Raw genomic sequence first — 12,013 nt, 5'->3', positions numbered from 1 at the left:
CGTTAAATAAGCATTTTTAATATTAAGCTTATTAAAAATTTTTTCAAATAAACCTTTAATAAGTTTTGAGAGCGAATGTTTACAAATAACGTAAACTTATAAATGAAATGTAAATGCCAACGACATGAAGTAGTAAATATAAAATTTTTTCAATCGTAAGTGACGTGTTTACGTTTTTTAAAATATATTATTAAAAGAAAAAATTAAATAAAACCGATGCGGTAAAAAAAAATCCAATCCAAGACCCGCTGCGCTAATCGGTGGAGCATTGAGTCTTCAAATGATGAGTTCTCCTTATCCTTTTTTAGTTTAACATTCAATTAAAAATGTATTAAATTTTTTTCAGCAAACTTCATCAAGGAGAATGGCGGCGATGAAACGGAATATATAGCTGCATCGATTTCGTTTTTCCAATTTGCCAATAACCGCATGTAATTGACAGCACGCAACATGATGTAATAAATAACTTTTTTATGCTTAATTTGTATGAGTTATTGTGAATTTGTATGCTAAAATGTCTATTCCCTATTTATATTTTCGCGACTGTAGATGAGTCCGCCAAAAATTCGCATTTCTTTTAGTTTCTAGATGTTAAGCAATCTATGTATGAGTTTTTAATGAAATATCTTTAAATAAAAGGTTATAAAAATGTTTATAAAAAGCTTTCTTTTGAAAATTTTTAGTAAGTTTATATTCATATGCTTATAAGAAACTTTTTTTGGACCTTTATTATAAGTTTACACTTTTACGCTTATAAAAAGCTTTCTTTTGAACACTTATTACAAGTTTATATTTCTACGCTTATAACCAATGTTCCTTTTCGATTATATTACGCTTACTCTCAAGCGTTTTATAAACAAAAAATCAACGTTTTGTAAGCTTAATGTTTATAATTGAAAACTTAAAAAAAACTTTCTTTAAGTTTATTTTGCTTGTTGGGTGTGTTTGAAGTTGAACATTTGAAACACACATTTGTGTGTCTGGCTGTAGCTAAGCGTGCAGAGATACTTGCTGTTATTTGTTATTAACTTCCAACAGATTCGGATTTCAATTAGGCCACGTGTTAAAATGATAATAAAAATATTGGTTTAGTGTCTTCAAACTATGAAACAGCATCTGAGAAGTGCAGAGCGCTAGCGAATTCTGACGAAAAAATCGGCCAAGAAAAAAATGTTTTAATGTAAACAAAAGTGTGGTTAATACCGGTGCAGCCATTTTGGTGCTTTTTGAGCTAGATTTAGCTCACAGGCTATTTTATTAGAAAATTTCCATTCCTATGCAAATAACGCGTAAGAAAATGAATAAAATGGGCAAGTAAGTTGATTAGTTTCTACCACGTGCGTGGGAGCACACAAACTATACCGGGCAGTAATTCGTTCTCCAATAAGCTCAGACGGTGTATTCTCCCTCAGCCGGCCACGGCAGAAAAGGAAAGCCAAACCTTAAGCGTTGATAGAATTACAAATTTCGGAATGCAGTGGAAAACATACACTTGCATTCACGGGAAGCTACAAACTCCACCATCTTGGTTCAATGTTAAAGAATTCAAAAATTAATCACAAGAAAATCCTTGTTCTGAACGCGCGGTTTTTGTTTTTACCTTACTAATTTAACCTTAAGGAGAGAAAGAAATAAAACTTTTCAGAAATATTTTGCGAAAAAATTATTAGTAACTCGAGTTTTTATAGTCAATTCAAATATCTGAAATTGCTGATTTTAACAATCTGTAAAGTATTTTTAGTTCATCATCTAGTTTATATTAGTATATGCGTTCGAAATATATGCACCTTATTTTCGTGTCACTTAAATTAATAAAATTCGTTATTTTTACTTTATTGAGGAAAGTGTAAAAGCAGCTTTACGTCAATAAATGCTCAGCTTAAAAAAAATAGCTTTTCATAGCTACTATTAGTATTATTTAGCTCTTTTTTTCGACCGATTTAGCTACAAACGAAATATTTTTCTGGCAATACTGGTTAATACATCAAATCATTGTTTCAATTTGGTAATATTAGGTAGTTGTTGGTCGATTTTGGTTGATTTTTTTCTCAGTGTACTCATAATTACTCTGTTCCAATCATCAAATAAATTTAAGTGATGCATAGGTATGCAATTTTAAGAAAAAGCAGTAGATAACTTAGTTTTTATGCATAAGGCTTAATGTCAGGTTACAATAATTTTTAAGTAAAATACTTATACCCAAATACATACGCATACAGTAACAGTACAGTAATTTGAATAAAGTGCTGCCAGTGCGTTACACGTCACGAGATACGTCAACTAAATTTTGGGTCGTAGATTATGGATCTGTATACCGTCTTTCCAGTTCATGTCATTTCCACAAGATATTTTAATTTTTATCAAAAAAATATTCAAACTCTAACAAGGAAAAAATTAAGAACTAACACCAATTTTTGTAATACATATTTTCTTATTTGTTTTAAAGCCTTTTCTGTTGCCAAAAAATTAAGCTATTAACTGTAAAACTCGGTGGATAAATTAACCACAAAGAAAATGTGTACTAATTTTTAGTATGAACAAGTGAAGAAGTATAGGTTCGGGCGAAACGGCGAAACCGAACTTCATATACCCGGCGCAGGTATCAAATATCGTCGTTTCAGCTTTCTCTGAACTACTTTTGCATGGTAAGTAGGGGTGTTTACTCGATTTCAAACGTTTTCGATAATATGCAGAGTAAGACTTAAAGATCTAATTGAAGCAAGTTAGGCACAAATCGATAAAGTGGTTATCGAAATAAACCTTTGTAGTCATAAAGTGGGCGGTGTTCTTGTAACTATTAACTTGAAGTAAATTATCGTCCTCAGTCATTGAAAAATCGGAGTTTTCGTATTTCAGACATGTACCGTTATTCAGGAGGCGGGTGTAATTTTAGTCCGATTTGAATAATTTTCAACAAACTGCTTTTCCGTACCAAGGCTATCAAGCGCACTGAGTTTGGTAGAAATTGATAAATCGGCTACCCAGATACAGATTTGTGGTCATACATTATACAAAAATTCATAATGTTCTAATTTTCTGCTAAGTAGTTATTAAAAACATCGATTTTAAGTTAATTAGCTCCACTAGTTACCGATTTATCGCAATTTTCTTGTTTCTGTAAATTACCGTTATATGGCAGGTGGGCGTGGTTATTTCCCGATTTCAAAGATTTTCAACAGATTTCTTAATTAGACCCTACCTGCTGAGTATACAGCATTTCATCATAAGTGGGCGGGTTACGCCCATTTTCCAAAACTTTCATAATAATATTATTTTTTACCACAATTCTACTTCACATACTTATTTTCAACAATTTACTGAAATATCGTAGTTTTTGCATTTCCGTTTGCAAATACCGTTATATGAGAAGTGGGCGTGGTTACAGTCCGATTTCGCCCATTTTCAATACCAACCTACCTTGGATAAAGGGCAACCTATGTACCAAATTTCGTTGAGATATCTAAATTTTTGTTCGAGTTATCGTGTACACGGACAGACGGACGGACGGACAGACAGACATGGCTCAATCGATTTCTCTTTTCATTCTGAGCATATATGTATACATTTGTCTATATCTATCACGATTCGTTTTGGCTGTTACAAACAACTGTTATGCGAACAAGGTTAATACATATACCCTGTGCACAAGTGCGAACGGGTATAAAAAGAAGCGGGAAATAATGTTACTCATACGCCATATCGTACATGGCCACATTCGTATACGAATTCCATACTAAAATTTAGATTTTTGTTCATTCGCAATGCAAAATTAAAATATCTTGGGAAAATGTATTGAAAAACAATAAACAGATCTTTAATCTACGATTCAAGATTAGGTCCACGTGTCTGGGCATATTTTTGTGTCATTTAAGCGTCCCTTCAGTGTAATTAGTATATATTCTTTATACACGAAGCCATTTCCCAGAAAGGTCATCAGATCTGCATCGATATTTCTAATTTCAAAAGTGAAATGCGAAATTAAAACCTGGGTCTTCAGATATACAACAAGGTATAATTTTTTTAAAATTAGTAAGTTTGTTTAGGAGTAAGGGTAATTTAAAATTTGATGGAATGAAAAACCAACACCGTACCAGACCTCTCTTCAGTAAGAAACGGCTGTACTAATTTGAATGAAACATTTGGAATATTTATTTAGGTATTTCGATAGGCTTTCCACGTGTTTTAAAGAGTTAAATTAAATTTTGGCGTTTTAAGGCCATGCGGGTTCCCTACTGGCAGTTATAACTTTGAAGTACTAAAGAACTTTGTCTACTTCGGATCCAACATAACCACCACCAGATATGTCAGCCTGGAGATCAAGCAAAACTAATGCTTAGCAACAGGTGCTTCTTTGGCATCGGTAGGCAGTTAAGAAGCAAACCCGTTTCGACTCACAAAACCATCTTTTTGTATGGCGCAGAAAAATGTAGAATGACTACGTAAGATATTTTTGCAGTGGGTGGCGGGTAACGAAGAAGATCAAATGACAAACGAGTTTTTTTTTCAGGCATAGACATAATTAACCCTTCTGCAATGGTTAGGTCAAAATGAGCCAATTTTCATGAAAAAATTCCTTAATTACAGAGTTAGGTAATTTTAAATAAGCTGCGGCGTTGTCTGTTGGTTAAAAGCACAATCAACTATGGTTTTGCAAAAAATAAAAGAGTTTTTCTATTTTATTTTGTTTTCTAGAATGCAGCATAGTTTTTCCATATACCCACAGTGTTTCTGGGTCATTTTGATCGAAATTATTATTTGATATTTAAGGGTAACTTTGAACCGGTAAGCATACAGCACTTGTCGATAAAGTATTTTCATATAAATAAAATATTAACTGAATTCAATCTTTGTTTTGAAATTTACTAATTTATATTATTGGGTCAGTAAAGGAAGGGGTGAATTCCTAACACTGCAGAAGGGTTAAGTGCATAAAATTACAACGCTTACGCTAGCCTGAGCATGTTTTACGCATGGATGACGAGGCTTCAGTGAAAAGATTCTTCGATTCGGTGCCAAGAAGAAAATGGAAGCACCAAGTATAGAAAGACAAGAACAACTGGCGACACTTCGCTAAGAAGATTGGAAAAATTTTTTGGTCTCGCTCCGAACCAATGAACGGTTTTAGAGACTTTAAAAAATTTTCCATTCGGTTTTTGCTGGTTTTTACACCTGCCGTATACACCACTGGATTGGTTTGTCCTCAGAGATATCGCAAATCATGTGTTCCACTATCCGTAATCACAATTTATAACATCTTCCAATTATTAACTAGAAAAACAGATGGATATTTGTTGAAGCGATTCCAAGTACCTTCTCGAATTTTGTTATATAATGCACTGATATCATCAAAATCAACTGAAAATCTGTGTCTCTATCGTTCATTATCTTCATAAACGTCCGTACAACGTAAGGCATACTTTTATTCAAAAATAAACTTCGCTGAATGTATTATGAAAACAAATTTCAGTTACTTAATCTATATTAAATATTTTACAACAAATTTTAAGTGCTAGATATAAATGCCGTAACTTAAAAGCATTTGGAAAAATAGGTCTGGCATTTTTTTAGCAATAAAAGCTGGCATCACGCGCATAGTCACATATTTTATTGCTACTTAAGGCGATTGTTGCTTGGCATGCTATGAATGAATGAATGGATTTGCAGCTTCTGTCTGACTGGCCATTGCAATGGCGCGTGCATTCTACCCTGCAGTGAAACGCCAAACTAGTCAGGAAAAATACTAGTTTGCAACTAGAATCTCCTGACTGAAACCGAACTAGTTCGTAAATGACCAGACTTGTACCAAGTACAAAACGATTTATGTATTCATGCCCTGTTTTATTTGACTTCGACAGTTGAATACAATAGAGTACACAAAATATTATAACTTTTATTTGGGTATATTATAAACCGTTAAAGCGAGTACGTACTCGTAATTATACCATACTTGTTAAATAATGATTAATATTCATAATGATTATTAATTAAAGCATGTTGTTTTGGATAACCGTTTAATGGTTAAATACCGATATTAGCCTTTTTAATGATTAATAATTACTTAAACAAAATTTTTTAATTAATTCGTTAATTTTAATTACATCATTATTTTGTTATTTTTGATCGTTTTCAATTATTTTTGACTCTTTTTAATAAAAAATTAATATTTTTCAAATTATTGTTGCTTTTCCACAATAAATTTGCATTTAATACGGCCTCGAGCTCATACAAATTGTTGAATACATTAATTATTCCTTTAAAAAAATTTTAAAACGAAATGACTGAAATGTGCAAAGTTAATGAATTTAATTTATTTTAATCAAAACTTTTATTTTTATTTTAGTTCACTCAAAATGAACTAAAGTATTCGTTTTATTTTTAACTAAAATGTTTCTTTATGTTCGAATGTTTGATATATTTATGTATTTATTTTTCCTTTTAATTAATACTCAAAAAATTTTACACTAATTATTGGCAAATCTAAGGCTGCTAAATAAAAATGTGTAATATTTTAAAGTGTACTTAATCAAAAGTCTTTCATTGTATATTCATGAATTCATTTAACTTTTTGACTTCCAAAGTAGCGGTTTTGGTCAATAATTGGACTAGTATTTTTCTGTCTGTTTTGAACTAGTATGAGACTGGTATATTTCTGACCGAAATCTGGCAATTGCCAACTTGTAGGACATCCCCATGTTAAAAATACCAGTTGATTGCATGGAAAAAAGATAGTTGGCTGACTAGTTGGGCATGCGGTTCATACTAGTTGTGAGGTAGTTTACAACTAGTACATTTGACTACAGGGTACTTATGCTTGAATGTGTGCAAGGGTACGAACTGTGTTGAGTCCGTGCGGATGTTGCCATTGAATCGCTAGCTGTTCGCTTTTAATTGCTGCGAAAATTTTAGCGTTGATTTTGTTTTAATTCATTGCATAAATATCATAAAACACGGTTGGTTTTAGTTGTTCGAATGCATGTAAATATGTATTTACAAAAAGTTATAAGAATATTTATGTTTATCGCACATAAAAAAATCACAACGTAAGCTCTATTAAAGCTTAATCCTTCAACTGTTATGGGTAAATACATATCATCGAAGTATGAAATTTTTATTAAAACACTTCGTCGAATGAAATAATTTCTATACTGTTTTACAGATAGAATTAGTGTGTAAAATAATTTTCATCATATTAGTCAAAATTCCTTTCTTTTTAGCTTATTTGGGCTATGTGCGAAGAAACTAATATTCTATTGATGTTTTCTTATTGTAAATAGCCTCGACTCACTTTGAATACCGCTCTCCAATTCCAGGCTCAAAAAGTTGCATGGATGATAGACAAATCAATATTGAAGTTCAATTACAACATCGTTGGCATCGGAAAAATCTACACCTTTTCCAATTGTACTTCGGATATCATAAAATGTTCTTCAGACTATTCAATTGTACTTCAGAAACCGTAAAATATGCTTCAGATTTAACAATTGTACTTCAGAAACCGAAAAATGCACTGCATACTAGCCAGTTGTATTTCAGAAACCATAAAATGTACTTCAGACTTGTAAATTGTACTTCAAGATCCGAAAAATTTACTTCATGTATTCGTAAATTTTCTTCAAAAGCTTAAGATACTGTACGTTACGTACGATCACTTTTAAATATATAACACATTTTCGCCAAAAAATGCACTTACCACAAATGAGCCATAAATATCAAATAATTTTATTCAGAGTATGTATGTGCATTAGGGTAGTCCAAAAACAGTTAAGTCTGAATTTTAATGCTCTCACCCCCTTGGATTGTTCTACATATATCGAAAAAAAGTATACCCCTATTTTTTATTTTGAAATAAAAAAATATTTAGAGGTCGCTCAAAGCGCTCAAAGTTTTCCATGTATTTTTATAAGGAAAAAAACAACTTTTCGTAGAAACGGTATAGAAATCTTGAAAATCAATATTTTTCGATCGGAAAACACTGGTTCTCTTCAAGAGACTTTCATTCATTTTTCGGGGTTTCTATGGGTTTTTGGCGGACCTATATATTATAGTTGCGAGGAAAAAGTGGTTAAATAAACAATTGGGTATTATTATTGGGAATCTTCTGCAGATAAACAGAGTTTTCCGAAAGAAAAATATTGATTTTTAAGAATTATATACCGTTTCTACGAAAAGTTGTTTTTTCCCTCACATATAATACATGGAAAACTTTAGGCGCTTTGAGCGTCCTCTATATATTTTTTGATTTCAAAATAAAAAGATAGGGATATAATTTTTTCGGTATAGAACAATCCTAGGGGGTGAGAGCATAAAAAATTCCGACTTTACTTTTCACATGCATTTTTGGACCACCCTAATGTACATACTACATGTAAATGCATCGAATTATAATATTATGCTTGCACTACGTATATACTAGGGATGTTAATTTTTTCGCTTTTTACGATCCCGGGATTTTCGGGATTTTGTTATAACAATCCTGGGATTAGCCCGGGATTTAGATATTTATTACTTTTCAACAACTTAAATCGAAAAAATTGCTTCTGCGTATATTGTTTGAGAAGCTGTCCTACTATAAAGTAAGTAATAAATAAATGGGTTTGAAACCTACTTTTTTATTTAAAGTGGCGTTTTTATTTTTTCTCTCTGACGTCAGGTTTTATTTTAAAGCACTTTGTAATTTCAAAAATATGATTAATTCCAGAAATTATTTAAAATATTTGTTTTTGTTATTTTTTTTTGTTGTTATTTTTGTGGCCTTATAACAATTATATTCAACAATTTTTATGAGCNTATTGTGGAAAAGCAACAATAATTTGAAAAAATGGTAGAAGTGATAGCTATTTCGGAAATCACCACATTTCCTCATCAGACTTCTTTCAGTAGGATTCGAACCGAACCTTTAAATTCTATAGGAGTTCCTCTTTAACTTGATACCCATACGTCTTCTCTAAGCACATTTCTCTGAATTTTTTATATCATATTTGAATTACTGACGTCAGAATGAAAACTTAAAATGCTATTTTACTATATTAAGCCCATGGTTTCGCGAATATCTTGATTTTTGTGTGTAAAATTTACTATCGCACGGTGTTATATATATAATTAGGTAGACATTTATAACAAAATTAAATAAAATGAAATATAGCCAACACTGTTGAAGAAAAGGAGTTTCTATTATTGCCATCAGTGCAAATTACAATTAACGGAAGAATCCCGGGATTTTTGGGACTTCAAAAAGGCCGGGATCCCGGAATTAACATTCCTAGTATATATTTTGTGAAAAGGAGGGCCAAGATAATTGCGTTTTTTTTTTAACATGAAAGCGAAAGGCTGTATGTACACACATATGTAATTACATAGTTCTCCTTTTGTCGTGCAAACATCAGGGAAATAATTACTGGTTATATCAATATTCTCAAAAGAAAAGGATTTGGGGCAAAGTCCCTACATTGGAAGATGTGAATTGTAATGTTCGATGAATTGTAGAGCGCCATTTTAACACCTGTAATAAATTTAAAAAAGTGGCTTCTGAAGTACATATCACACTTTCTGAAGAAAATTTGTCGGTTTCTGAAGTAGAATTTACGAAACTGAAGTACATTTTATGGTTTCTGAAGTGCATTGACTAACCTGAAATCCAATTAACGAATTCTGAAGAACATCTGACTAGTCAGAAGTAATTTTTACAGTTTCTGAAGTACGTTTGATTAATCTGAAGTATATTTTTCGGTTTCTGAAGCAAGATTGGTTAATCTGAAGTATATTTTACGGTTTCTGAAGTACGATTGATTAATCTGAAGTATATTTTTCGGTTTCTGAAGAACAATTGACTAATCTGAAGTCCAATTAACAGTTCTGGAGGACGTTTGACTAATCTGACATTAGATGATTTCTGAAATAAAATTGACGCTTTCTGAAGTACTATTAGAAAAGATATAGACCAGAACTATATATTGGTGGGGTTAAAGACTACAATGTGATGGCTCAAGGACTAGCAAACATCTGGTAAATATGGAATATGGGGAAACCTCTCTATGTTACCTAAGCCAGGCCAGATGGACGGTTCTTTGGACTAGGATGGAAAAGAGCGCACTACATTTTCATGTTTATTTACTCGCTTTCACATTTATTTGAATTTATAAAAGCTATGTGAATATTAAACCTTCAAATCTATTAACTTAGCAAAATATTATAGCTTTTATATTCCAACTTAATTTTCGTACAATTTTTGCATCTATTTTTAAATCCAGGCCCGTGGGGAAGCATCCTCGAACCTCTTTCTCTAGTCGAGCCTGCTAATTGGTCGTATTATTCAAGATCAATATTTTTCTTTTAATGCTTTACCATGAAACTATAGAGCTGCTGTGGTAGCAGTGGAAAGTAATGCCTCCTCTGGGAAGGAAAACCGAAGTGGAGAGGAGCTCGGCGTCAGTTGGCAGGGAAAAAATCGACGTTTCTCATTTTCAATCTCATAAGTTGTTTATAATGACTTTTGCTATAATTTCAAAATCAAAAGTTATCAAAACAAATTCTATGGGACTCAGAAATATTATTTTCTACTTTTTAGTTCATTTATAGAAGCGTGGTATATTAAACAGTTTTTTAATTTATTTATTCCATATAAAAATGTCCTCGAACATACTTCGTTACATACATATGTATATCGTCAAGTGAAAAAAATTGGCGAAAAGCGGTTACTTCAAACTTGCACATGATTGTACTTAAATTGAATAGGCCATAGCATATTCAAAATATTTTCAAAAATTTTATCAAAAAAAACTCGGATTTTATACCACAGTTTTTGTTTTTTTTTTTTGGTTTATTTTGCACAAATATTGGAACTTAATATACACTTCTATAAAGAAATTATTAAAATTAAAAAACAATAATCAATATGTGAGTGTCGGAAAGTTAAGATAAGTACAATATTGGTTTTCCATGGGGATTACAAAATCTATTATGTTTCAAGACGTCTACTAAAATATTTCGGAAAAATAATAATATTTATGCGAGCTGCGCCGATTTTAAAATACCGCCAAAATGGAGTTTTTATGAACCTCTTAAAGAACCTTTTCAAAAAAGTCCCCTCAGATGACAAAACAGATTAGGCTCAAAAAATCTGCATAAAAATATTTAAAAATCTTTTCAACACAATCGTAATAATGAGATTTTTGATGCTGTTTTTTACTTTTTTCAAAGATTGGTTTACGAAAAACGTAAATAACTGGGCCAAAACCACTCTGATTTAGACTTATGAGATCTCGGTAGAAAGGTTATTTTCCCAATATTTGTATTTATGTGCAGAAAATGTCATTCGTGTCCCAATTTTTTATACCTTTCATGAGCATGAAATGGTATTATAACTTTGGTCCGATGTTTGTATGTACCAGAATAAAAAGAGATAGACCCATTAAAATGTATACTTATATGATCAGCACGTCGAGCTGAGTCGATTTAGCCATGTCCGTCTGTCCGTCTGTTTGTATGCAATCTAGTCTCTCAGTTTTCGAGATATCCGGATAAAATTTAGTAGGTGGGTGTATTTTTATAATGTGTTAATCATTTGTCGGAACCGGAAGAATCGGACCACTATAACATATAGCTCCCATACAACTGATTGTTCAGATATGAGATTTTTCGTTATAAACTTCTCCATTTATGCAGCTAGGAACATGAAATTTTGCAGTACTTGCACCCATTATCAACAGAATACTTACAGTGAAAATTACAAAGATCGGGTCACTATAACCTATAGCTCCCATACAACTGATTGTTCAGATATAAAATTTTGCGTTATAACTCCTCCATTTATATAGCTAGGAACATGAAATTCCGCACTGTTTTCAATAATTATCAACAGAAAACTTACAGTGAAAATTAAAAAGATCGGGTAACTATAACCTATAGCTCCCATACAACTGATTGTTCAGATATGAGATTTTTCGTTATAACTCCTCCATTTATGTAGCTAGGACCATGAAATTTCGCGCATTTTTCACTCATTATCAACAGAAGA

This window comes from Rhagoletis zephyria, unplaced genomic scaffold, assembly GCF_001687245.7.
Source record: "Rhagoletis zephyria isolate East Lansing unplaced genomic scaffold, Rhagoletis_zephyria_1.1 Rzeph_scaffold_00010, whole genome shotgun sequence".
Lineage (NCBI taxonomy): Eukaryota > Metazoa > Arthropoda > Insecta > Diptera > Tephritidae > Rhagoletis > Rhagoletis zephyria.
The sequence above is the reverse complement of the archived record's forward strand: the minus strand, read 5'-3'. Positions refer to the sequence as shown.